A 12,207-nucleotide genomic window follows, 5' to 3' on the forward strand; every position below is an offset into this window, starting at 1 on the left:
TTGCTTTCTTTCTTTCTTTCTTTCTTTCTTTCTTTCTTTCTTTCTTTCTTTCTTTCTTTATTTATTTATTTATTTTAGTTAGGTTTATACTGCTGAAGATGTCAGGCCTGTTTTCTAAGATATTTTCCCTAAGGTTTTGGCAAGTGTGGATCAATTAGAGATTGCATTTATAGATGCATTTTTAATGAAAGTTTTCATTGTACAAAATTCATCATTATAATGGTATTTGGGGAATATCTGCTATTTTGTGATGGACAGTTCAATTATTGGTACTGATATATTTGAGAAGGTAACACTATTTCTAGGAATATTCAGTATTTCAGAACACCTAGTAGTGGTTAAGAACACCTCCCCAGGTACAAGTGGGGTGGCACTGCGCTCTGCTAGGAGGTCACCTCTCAGGCTTGAATGCTTTCAGTAAACCAAATCTTTAGTACAATGGGGCCAAGTTAGACCCTACCAAGGGGAAGCGCAGGCCTGGCAGAAAGGCCCCAAAACAAACGGGTGCTGAGACAGAACTAGTCAGGTTCTTGCATGCAGCTGGTGATGAAAATTCCAAGAGGCTGTCTAGTCAGGCTTGAAAGAGAGCAGCAGGCCAGAGGCAGTTTGGGTCTGTTGAAGTCCCAAAGACTTTTGAGTCTTCTGGGGCCAAACCATTGCCTGGAAAGCTATCAGAAGGCAAGAAGCACTTAGCACCAAACCATCATAGTGATGAGGAAGAGGATGAGGAAGACTCTGAAGAAGATGGTATTGTGAACCAGGGGGACCTCTGGGACTCTGAGGACAGTGATGCTGATATGGTAGATGACTATGGAGCTGACTCCAACTCAGAGGATGAAGGCGAAAAGTTACTGCCCATTGAAAGAGGTGCTTAGAAGCAGAAGGCCCAGGAAGCTGCTGCTGGGGGCCAATGGAGTGAGGAGACTGATGAAGAGGAAGAGGAGGAAGTGTCCCCTGAATCAGGCCCCACAAAGATGATGAGGAAGATAGGGGCCTGCATATCAAGGTGGATGAGGAAGAGCCATTTGTGCTGCCCCCTTCTGGGGAGATGGAGCAGGATGCCCATGCTCCGGACCTGCAATGAGTTCACAAGCAGATTCAGGATATAGTGGGAGTGCTGTGGAATTTGCAGGGCTCAGCAAGAGGAAGGTCGGTCTCGTTTTGAATATCTGAATCAACTTCAGAAGGATCTGGCCACTTATCACTCCTATGGAAACTTCCTGCTTGGCAAGCTCATGGAGTTCTTCCCTCTGTCTGAGCTGATAGAGTTCTTAGAAGCTAAACAGGTGCCTCGGCCCATCACCGTACGGACCAATACCTTGAATACCTGCTGCAGAGACCTTGCTCAGGCTCTAATCGATCATGGGTTTAACTTGGATCCCTTGGGCAAATGGTCAAAGACTGGACTCGTTGCATATGATTCTTCAGTGCCCATTGGTGCTACTCCTGAATACCTGGCTGGACACTACATGTTGCAAGGAGCCTCCAGTATGTTGCCTGTCATGGCCTTGCGCCCCAGGAACATGAGCGGATCCTGGACATGTGTTGTGCCCCTGGAGGAAAGGCCAGCTACATAGCCCAGCTGATGAAAAACACTGGTGTGATCCTTGCCAATGATGCTAATGCTGAGTGACTGAAGAGTGTCGTGGGCAACCTGCATCAGTTGGGAGTCACTAACACCATTATTAGCCACTGTGATGGGCACCAGTTTCCCAAGGTGGTCGGGGGCTTTGACGCAGAAATGCTGGATGCTCCCTGTAGTGGCACTGGGGTCATTTCTAAGGATCCAACTGTGAAGACTAACAAGGATGAGAAGGTCATCCTGCGCTGTACTCACCTTCAGAAAGAGTTGCTCCTGAGTGTGATTTACTCTGTCAATGCCACTTCTAAAACAGGAGGCTACCTTGTGTCCTGCTCCTGTTCTATTATGGTGGAAGAGAATGAGTGGTGGTAGCCTATGCCTTGAAAAAGAGAAATATGTGGCTTGTGTCCACAGGCCTGGACTTTGGCCAGGAAGGTTTTACCCGTTTTCCAGAAAGGCATTTCCACCCCACTCTGCCTTCCACCAGGCAATTTTATCCTCATACTCACAATGTGGATGGTTTCTTTATTGAAAAGTTCAAGAAATTCTCCTATTCTATCCCTTAGTCCTAAACAGGAAATTCTGCAACAGCCACTCCTACAGACCTAGACTTGCCTGACCCAAAGATTCAGATCACTCCCAAGTCTGAGAACAGCAGCCAACTAACCAAGAAGGCTAGAGGGGCTGCAAAGGCAAAGCAGTTGCAGAAACAGCAGCATCCCAAGAAGACTTCCATCCAGAAACTGAATGGCATCACCAGAGGCACAGTCTCAGGAGTGTCCATTGTACCTTCTGTCACAAAGTCCCAAACTTCCTCCAGACTCCCAGGTAGCATTCAGCCCACTGGAAAACTGAAGTGGTCAGGAAATCAAAGGTGATTGGGAGGCTAAGGCAACAGGCACCTAAATTGCAGTCCTCTAAGAAAGCTGTCTTCCTGAAGCAGAATGCCCCTCCCAAAAGCATGGACACAGAAGTCCCTTTCTCAGATTCAGGCTACCCCCAGGCCTAATGACAGTGATCAGCTCCTTGGGAAGGCAAAAAAGGCTGAGAAGGTAAAGCAGCCTTTGAAGAAATCTACCTTCCTGAAGGAGAATGGCACCCGCAAGGGATCTCAGATTTCCACTGTGACTCCCCTTGGTTCCATCCAACCCCCCATCAGGAAAGAGGAAGAAAACTGTGCCTTGGGACAATAGCCAGCCACTGCTGGCTTAGGTGGATGTTGAAAACTGGACTGGGCTTGGTTCACTGCCATTTCCACTGGTGTAGAACTGTTACGTATGCTTGCCCTGTCATGCGTACACATGAAATTTAATATACATTTTACCACCTCTAAAAAAAAAAAAAAAAAAACCTGGTTTCCTAAAGTTCATTACTTACATATTTTAGATTTTTAAAATTGAAACTATTTCTCAAAATTATTATAGGCCAACTATTACTTTTGTTAAATAAATATATATAAGTAAATAAAATCAAGTAAGTATATGGAAGATATATTCATCCTTGAGAAGAAAGAACAACAGTAGCAACAAAGAATTTTTAACAAAACTGTCTCTGTAGCCAATCACTTATATACATATATAAAAATATAGACTCCAAAATTTTATATAGACTTCTACTTCCATCACTTTCATAGTCCCTTCATTTTATTCTTCCTTAACTGTACTAAATTTTGAAGTTAGAAAAAAAAATAATTTTTATCCTCAATGTTTATTTGAAAGTCAGATTATTCTTTATGGTCACAGGTTACATTCCTAACAAGAAAGAACAATTGAAAAATTCATGAATGACTTCTACCTTCTCAAAGCTAATTGTTTAAGCAGATGGTTCTGTCTTTATCACAGATTGCTCAGTAATTGGAAACTATTTGTATTTCATACCAGAGAGGTCCAGTTTGTGGTCACAGTAACACCTCAGATTAAGGAACAGACTTTAAATAAAGAAAAAGAGAATTAACCTGGAAAATAGAAATTTATTCAATAGCACAGCTAGTGAAATTTCGTTTTCCCTTAGGGAAGCCTTAGCCTTTTAAAAAATGGCCACAACGTCTGCCTGAACATACACACTCCTGGAATTGGCCGTGCTACTGCTCTGCATTTACTTGCGCCCAAATTCGCACATACACACAAAATCACACAACCTCCTGATTTCCCCAGGGCTTCTGTACTATAGAAGCAATTTTCCACCTTTTTCCCTCATGAAGTTTTGTATTTTCAAACTGCTGTGAAACCATGTATCTAATATAGATCTTCATTTCTTTTTCAATTACCTAAAAGAAATATCTATCGTTACATGAACCTAGGAATGTATCATCATCCTAATTGGACAGACATTTGTGGTTTGAAGCTAATACTTAAGTTTGTATGATAAGCCAGCATGTTTATGCTGAAATTAGATCCCCAAGCACTTGGAACCTCAATACTTAAGATGACTTTACTTATCTTTAAATGTCATTTGTTTATGTTCAGATTCCATCAGCAACTTTAGTGTAGGAATCATGATTAACTTTTGAGGTGATAATATTTTGTCAACACATTTTCTTTTCACTCATATTCAGTGGCTTAACATTCAATGTAATTAATAATAGTTACTGGAGAATGCACATTTGTTGTGTAAAAAATGCTTAGTATTTTTATTTTTTTTTAAAGAAAATGATTGAATTAATTGCTTTTAGGATTTTAGAATATATATTTTACTTAAATGTTTACATGTTGTACACTCTGTTCTCACATGATGTTCCAAAGAAAGGGATCAGTATAAAAACCAAGTCTATTTTGCTTCTAAAATTGAAATTTGAATATTGACTAAAAATAATACCCTTATGTAATGAGTAATGTTAACATGCTGTTGTTTAATTTATTGATTTTTTTTTCAGAATCAAGGAACTTGGAATATATAACTTAAAAATGTATTTTGCTCTTAAAGGAAGAAATCAGCATTCTTTATTATGATGATAAACGTTGTTCATCTACTGTGCATTAACTACAATTATTGCATCTATTACTTCATAAATATTATAATTTATTATTATGAAAAAATTAAATAAATATATATTTATCATTATACAGGTTAGGAAATAGGTATGTATATATATATATGCTTTCCTTTTGAAATGCTTGGAGTAATATTAGTCAGATGACAGTGAAGAGGTTATACCCAGTCTGCCTACTACCATAATCTCTATTTTTAACCAGTTGGATTATAGAAAATTTGGCTAAGTACTCACAGAATGTATCTGAACATACTACCTTAGGATTTTATCTCATTCCAATAGAATGGCAATCCTCAAGAATACAAATAACAATAGACATGTAATTACCATTTCCAATGTTCTTTATTCCATTTTGTAAATCCAGTTTTCTTTCTTCTAATATTTTACTTCCTTTAGATAAGTTTATGTAATATTTTTTAATGTATATATACTTTTGACTGAAAGTGGCATTATTTTTCTTTTTTTTTTTAAAGATATTTTCAGAAAGGAGAAATTCTAAGTTGACAAAATTTTGAAATCACTCTACTGTCTTATAGCTGGCATTATTTCTGGAGAAGTAAGCTGTCACCCTGATTTTTGCTTCTCTTTTATTTTCCTTTTTCCTCTTACTGCTCTTAAGATTCTATTTCTGTCACTGATTTTAGGCAATTTGATTATAAAGTACTTTGGGTGGTTCTCTTTGTTTTTACTCTTGTAGTTTATTGAGCTGTTTAGAACTGTGGTTTTATAGTTTATAAAGCTCTTTAGTTAGTGATACCACTCATACACCTAATTGTCCAGTTAAAATTCTCTCACAGTTCATTGCTGCTCAGATTTTTAAGTGATTTTTCTTTGTGTTTTATTTCAGAAACTGTATATTGCTACATTTCAAATTCACTATCTTTCCTTCTGAAATGTCTAATTTACACACACCTAAACACACAAATATATGTATTTCATGTCTCTAGTTAAAATCTTAACCAGATTTCACCTTTCACATACCTTCTTGGACACACAGCATATACTTTAAAAACACTGTATATTAATGTTTTTTAAGCTATTTTCATCATCTTGGGGAAGTTTCTATTGAACAATTTTTCATTTTAATTGGATTGTTTTTTGCTTCTTCCTTACAAGATTCTAGATGTTGTGAATTTTGCTTTATTAGATGTCGAATGTTTGTTATTTTTTTTATTCTTAAGATTTGTTTTGGGATATGGTTACAATATTTGATTCAGGTGTGATGGAGCACATCTGTAATCCCAGCTGCTTGAGAGGCAGAAGCAAGAGGATCATAAGTGTGAGGCCAACCTCAGCATCTAAACAAGGCTATGAGAAATTTGGCAAGACCCTATCTCAAAATAAAAGATAAAAAAGGCTTGTGGGAATGTGGCTCACTGGTTAAGCAACCCTGGGTTCGATCTCTAGTACCAAAAAAAAATATGTTATTTGAAAATAATTTATTGGTTTAGTTTTAATTCAATCTTTTTTTCAAAAGGAAATCTTAAGTGAATTAGGATTATTTTTTCCCACTACTAAGCAAAATCCTTAGCACTACCTAGTCAAAACTTTTTATATATTTTTTGTAAAAGAAATTTATAAATAACATTACATATTTTATTTTGTGATTTCTATGTCACATATGGCTTCTATTACATTTTCTTCCTGATATGTGTGCAAGTATTATGATTGATTTTGTTCTTTTTATTATGTACAAGCCACTTAGCTCAAAGTCTATATCAAAATACATCACAGACATATTTGAGTCATATTTGATTCACAGGCAAATACTTTCAAAGTCAGCTGTAAATAACCACCTGAATTATAGAATTTACTACTTTAGTTACTGGAAAGAGGTATTTTTCCCTCCCCTATGTTAACTTTATGTATTATTTCCTATAATTCTTTAGGATGCTTCTCTATCCTTGTTTGGTTTCTTCATACACATGTTTATAAGTATACAGCTGAACACTTTAATAGGATTTGTTATAAATTTCTAGAATATGCAGATTTCTCTGTTCAGAACTCCCTAAGAACAGTAAGAGACTCTCGTGTCTATCTCCTCCACTCAGGGAGAAATGTTAAGAGAATAATAAGGTTTTATCTCAGTTTCACAGTTTTATCTCCTTGTCATATCTCAAGTGTCATTATTTCATCATATTTGGTCTTTCATTTGTCTTCTTGTTTTCAAGAATGTCTTATTAATTTTCTTGGATAATGATATTAAAATCAAGGTGTAGTCTCTGGGTGTGCTCATTATTACTGGAGTTCCATTGTTTCTAAGTTTCTCAAATGACTGATCAAGAAAATACATGTGTAACTTTGTAAATATGTATATGCATAAATTATATGGTTCATAAAAATATATAACATGAATTATAGAGATAGATTTATATGTGATAGATTAAGCAAAATTGAAATGGTATTAATATTTCCAACTTTAGTTTATTGCAAAATTGATTATTTCAGATTTTTGCTTCTCTATAACCTCCACATCAATAATAAACAGACTACCACCATTCAACTTTCAGTTATCAATTTGTTCAGTTTTACTATATATGAATTTTGGATTGAGAATTAACTCATATCCTGATAGTACTGATAATAAATGTAAAATGACCATTTTACCAACTAGATTACAGCATTTAAGTACAATTCCTTTTCCATAATAACAACAGAATAGACTACGACGAAGTTACCTAGGGATACACTTTGTTCAACCCCAGGAAGGTTATTTTATACATTTACAAAAAGATTTAGGTTCTTTTGTCAGTCTATACTCCATCCTGGGATCCCTGAGCTGCTACATGATTTATTTTTAAATCTGAAAACATTCTGACTGAGTATTTGTGTTTTCAAGTTCTATAGGTTTTAACAAATACCTAATGTCATAACACATATACCATGAATCCTATGGATTAGTTTCAGCACTTTAAAGAATCTCCCATGTTTTACATATTTAATTTTCACTATCCCCAACCCCCAGGCAACCAATGATAGTTTGCCAAATCTATAGTTTTGCTTTTTCCAGAATACCATAGATAGATAGATAGATAGAAAATATATACAGATAAATAATAATACATATATATCCTATGTATAGATTTTAGAAAAGCTTGTTTATTTAACAATTTGCATTTAAGATGAACCAATGTTTTTAGAAAACTTTTTACCTCATACTTTTAATTACTGAAAAATGTTTTATTGTATGGATGTTCTACACTTTGTCTACATGGACATTCAACTATGGATGAAAATCCTGCTACTTCCAGTTTTAAATAATAAATATTTGTGTGCAGATTTTTAAGTGGACCAAATCTTTGAAATCAATAAAGTATTAGGGAAATGATTGGTCCATCATACAATATGTTTATCTTTGTAAGACCCTTCCCGTCTTCAGAAGTGGCTTCTTAATTTGGCTTTTCCAACAGCATTGAATGAGAGTATATCGTACAATTCTTCTTCACCAACCATAAATTACTTTCGGTTATTACAGAATTTTAAATAAATAGAAGAATACACAGTAAATATTATTTGGAGGCTGATCTCTGTAGTTTCTCATGTTTTTGATTTTTAGGAATGTTTTGCACATATTAGTAGCTTTTCTTTGTATTGATTGATCAAATTCCAGTACATGAGTATATGCCAACTTATTTATCTATTACTCTGTTGGTGAATGTTCAGCTTCTTTCCAGTTTGGACTATTCTAGGTAAAGTCATTACAAATATTCTTATGTATTTATTTATTTGATCATATGCTTTTATATTTTTATTTCTTTTTCTAATATGTGGAGTTACTGGTTTATGAAGCAGATGCATGTTTAAATGTTAAGAATTGTCAAACACTCCATTAAATAATAATATTCTCTTATGTTATGATTTGGATATGAGGTGTCCCTCTAAAGCTACTATGTTAATGTAATAGTGATCAGTGGTGAAATTATCAGATTTTTCAGAGCTGTGAACTTATCAGCCTTCCTAGTTTGTATGAACCAAGTAGGTGTTAACTGTAGGCAGGTGGCAGTGTGTCTGGAGGAGATAAGTCACTGGGACAAGCCCTAGAAGGGTTCCTTTAGTTTTGGTCACTCTGTTAAAAATTTGCTTTTGTCCAGATTTTAACTTTTTTAATTGTAGCCATTGTGATTGTGATAGAGAAACTTTTGATTTCTGGGGGATGTTGTACATCTTTTTAACTTTTTATTAATCATTTTATATTTTTATTTATGAAGCATATATTCCATATCTTTACCAATTTGTTACTTAGCAAATTTTATTATTGCTTTACTAACATTCTGCACATACACTGCCACAAAATCTGAATTAAAATTAAATATTCATCATAATTACCCATAATCTGTGGCTTGCCTTTCTTTTTTTCATAATTTTCAATTACTGTATAATACTTATACATAATATTGGGGTACATTTTGACATAATCATTACTGAGCCAAAAACTTCAACATCGATAAAATTTTATTGAGCCAAAAACTTCAACATTGACAAAGTTCTACTATTCAGTGTTTTCTTTTACATTTAGTATTGTGCTAGTCTTTGTGAAGACTCAAAGGTGTTAACCTGTAATTTTTTAGAATTCTAAAAGTTTGATATTCATATGTAATGGATAGGGTTGTGATCATTCCGTAATTAATTCTTGCTTGTGGAGCAAGTTAAGGGTTCATTTTAAAATGTGGTCTTCTAGTGATTCCAGCATCATGTCTAGAAAATACTTCCTTTAATTAACTCAAAAAATTGGTCAAGATGTCATTGTAGATCCAATTCAGAACTTATTTCTGTCTAAATACTTATTATGCTTTTGTATTACATCTTAAAACATGTAATGCATGTCCTCCAATTTTGATATGAAATTACTTATTCCTGTGTTATAAACATTTAAAATTATAGTGTTGTGCTCTTTCAGTCATAATATTGCTAATTTGTTATCAGTTTTTCTTGATCAGTCTTTGTAGATGTTAATATTTTTGATTTTTTAAAGAACCAATTCCTCTTTTGTTTTCCTAATATTTGTTTTCCATGCAATTGAACCCAGTGTCATCTTCATTACTTTAAATTGCTTTACCTAGTATCTGTTCGTTTTTTAAGCCTCATCATGTGAAAGCTTAAATCATTAATTTTATTGTTTTACTTTTCAAATTAAGATAGAATGCATTTGATCTTATTTCGCAGTTTCTTTTGGGTTATTTATAAGTGTGCTATTTAATTTCCAATCATTTGCAGATTTTTCTAGGTATTTTGCCATTATTTATTTCTAATTGATCCTCTTGATTTCTGCATTTGTTGTCAGAGATTACAAAACCTTTTTATTTTATTGATAGTTTTTGTTTAAACCAAGTAAATGTTCTAGTTTACCAAACTTTCCATGTAATCATCAAAAACAATGTGAATTCTTCAACTGCTGCATGTAGTGTAGTCTCAGAGTTTTATCAAATATATTGATAGTCTTGTTCAAATTTTCTCTGTCCTTACTGATCTTTCCATTTTTTTCAACAGTTAACAGGATAAGGCATTAAAATAAAGTTTTTAATTGTGGTTAACTGTGATTGTTTTGACTATGATTATTTTTATCTATGATTTTGGATTTGTCTATTTTTCTCAGTTCTGAGAATATTTTGCAGTTATTGATTGCATACATTTTATATTAACATGTCCCTTTTTCTCTATTATTATTTCCCTTTTAAATTCTACTGTCTGTGATAATAATGTAGATTTATTAGCATTTACATATGTATATAATTTTCATCCTTTATTTTCAACCAGCATTTATATGTATGGTGAGTCACACATAAAAAAGAACAAATCCTTGGGATTTTATATATGTTGATAATCTCTGTTTTTTAAAATGAAGAATTAGGTACATTTGTATTTTACACATATCCCTTCAAAATTCCTGAGCTCTAGTAGCCATGTGTAGTTTCAAGTTACAATCATATGATGAGCTTACAAAATTACTAAAAAAAGGGAAGCATGTATTCCTTTAAATTAAATTTGAAAGTTATCTGCTCTAATAAGAACACAAAAGTTGATTTTGACCATTAACTAATTTGTTCTGGCATTCAGAAGTATTTTTTCCATGTAATAATATGTGTTTGTATTAATGACAGATCTCTTGACACCTTTTCATCGTGTACAACATGGCAAACAAAATCTTCTAATAATATCTAATTTCCTCCCTACAAATTTTCTATATTTAAAAAAGTGTAATTTGTAAAGCATTTTACATTATATAAAAACTGTAAATATTCTAATGCTAATTCTTAATATGCACATGATTTAAACTAATTACAAAGCAAACTATTTTTGTCATTTGCACAAAATTAAAAATGCTTTTATATGTTTTGTATTATTGATACCATGAGAACCATAATAATTAAAATAAGAATTTTATCAATAGTTTATTCTGTTATATTTTCTGTTAAAATGCTGTTGTTGGGATAGTGATTTCCTTAGTCTTACTAACAGCAATTTGAATATGTTTATACCATTTTAATTTTCCTTCTGTTAGTAATTCACATATTAATAACGCCTCTTTGGGGTCTATTCTCTGCCTTTAAAGAAAACATTAATCAGATTTCAAAATTTTTAAAGGAATATTTTTGGTTTTTCTTATGAAAATGTATATATAGTTGAGTTTAATTGCTACCTTTCCTGTCTTATCTGAAGATTAATAAGATTAACATAAAATCTCTGATGACTTTATTATACATTATTTTGTAATGCTCAAAGCAGTAGTAATGGGAACTAAAAAATTACCAATCCCATGAAATACAATTTTCAGTTGTATATAATTAATAGTTACCTTTTCCTTGCTGGCCACCTGAGCAAAAATGTCACACTTAAAAATTTGCTTTTACCAGTACAAAGTTTCATTCTATATTTATCCTGTTGATTTTATTTATAATTATGATATTGTGCTACATTGTAATATTTTATCATTATATTTATCAACTGTTCATATTTCAATAGTAATGCATCCATTTTTGTAATAATAAAGTAAAATATAACACAAAACTCTCAATTATTATGCATTTAAAACAGTTTGGAATTGCTAATTAAAACAAATCAAAATAAACTTAAACTGTTTTCTGAGTACAGTCCAACAGCAAAGACACAGACTTTTAAAACCTTTGTTTTTAAATACATTATAAAAATACTGCAAAATAACAAAAGCTATAGTTCAGGAGATATTTACACAGGGTTCACTTTAGAATAATGGTCCTTAAATTTTTCATTGATAAGCACCTGAGAACATCCCTATGTTCAAAGTTAGTTATCCCATGAAGAGTTTATAATAGCTGTTGTAGAAGATAGTTTATTTTCAAATTTTTCTGATCTAACTATAACTCTTCTTTCATCCACCTTATTTTCATCATGGACTTAAACATGTTTTAAAGAGTTATTTTGAAAGGGTTTATTATTCATTTTTCTCAATAATATTTTTTGACATTTATTTTTATTTTTTTCTTTAATATTAAGAAGAAAAAGTGGGAAGATGAAGACATCATCAAATCCTGCCCCCTACTAAAAGATCTGAAGCCATCATAATTACAAGTGTCTATATGGCGACATGTTTAATAAATAATTTTTTATCTTACAGATGAGAGAACTGAGGGTAAGTGACTTACAATGTATTTATATCATG

At 33.0% G+C, this 12,207-nt stretch overlaps 1 pseudogene across 1 annotated transcript; it reads left to right on the plus strand.

Moving 5' to 3' along the window:
• Nucleotides 1–250: 250 nt before the first annotated feature.
• On the plus strand, nt 251–2,555 carry LOC306665726 (28S rRNA (cytosine(4447)-C(5))-methyltransferase-like; annotated as a pseudogene). The gene is made up of 2 exons: nt 251–289; nt 435–2,555. The product of its transcript is annotated as a 28S rRNA (cytosine(4447)-C(5))-methyltransferase-like (transcript).
• The last annotated feature ends 9,652 nt before the right edge of the window (nt 2,556–12,207 follow it).

This window comes from Sciurus vulgaris (genome assembly GCF_902686455.1).
Source record: "Sciurus vulgaris genome assembly, chromosome: 7".
Classification (NCBI taxonomy): Eukaryota; Metazoa; Chordata; class Mammalia; order Rodentia; family Sciuridae; genus Sciurus; species Sciurus vulgaris.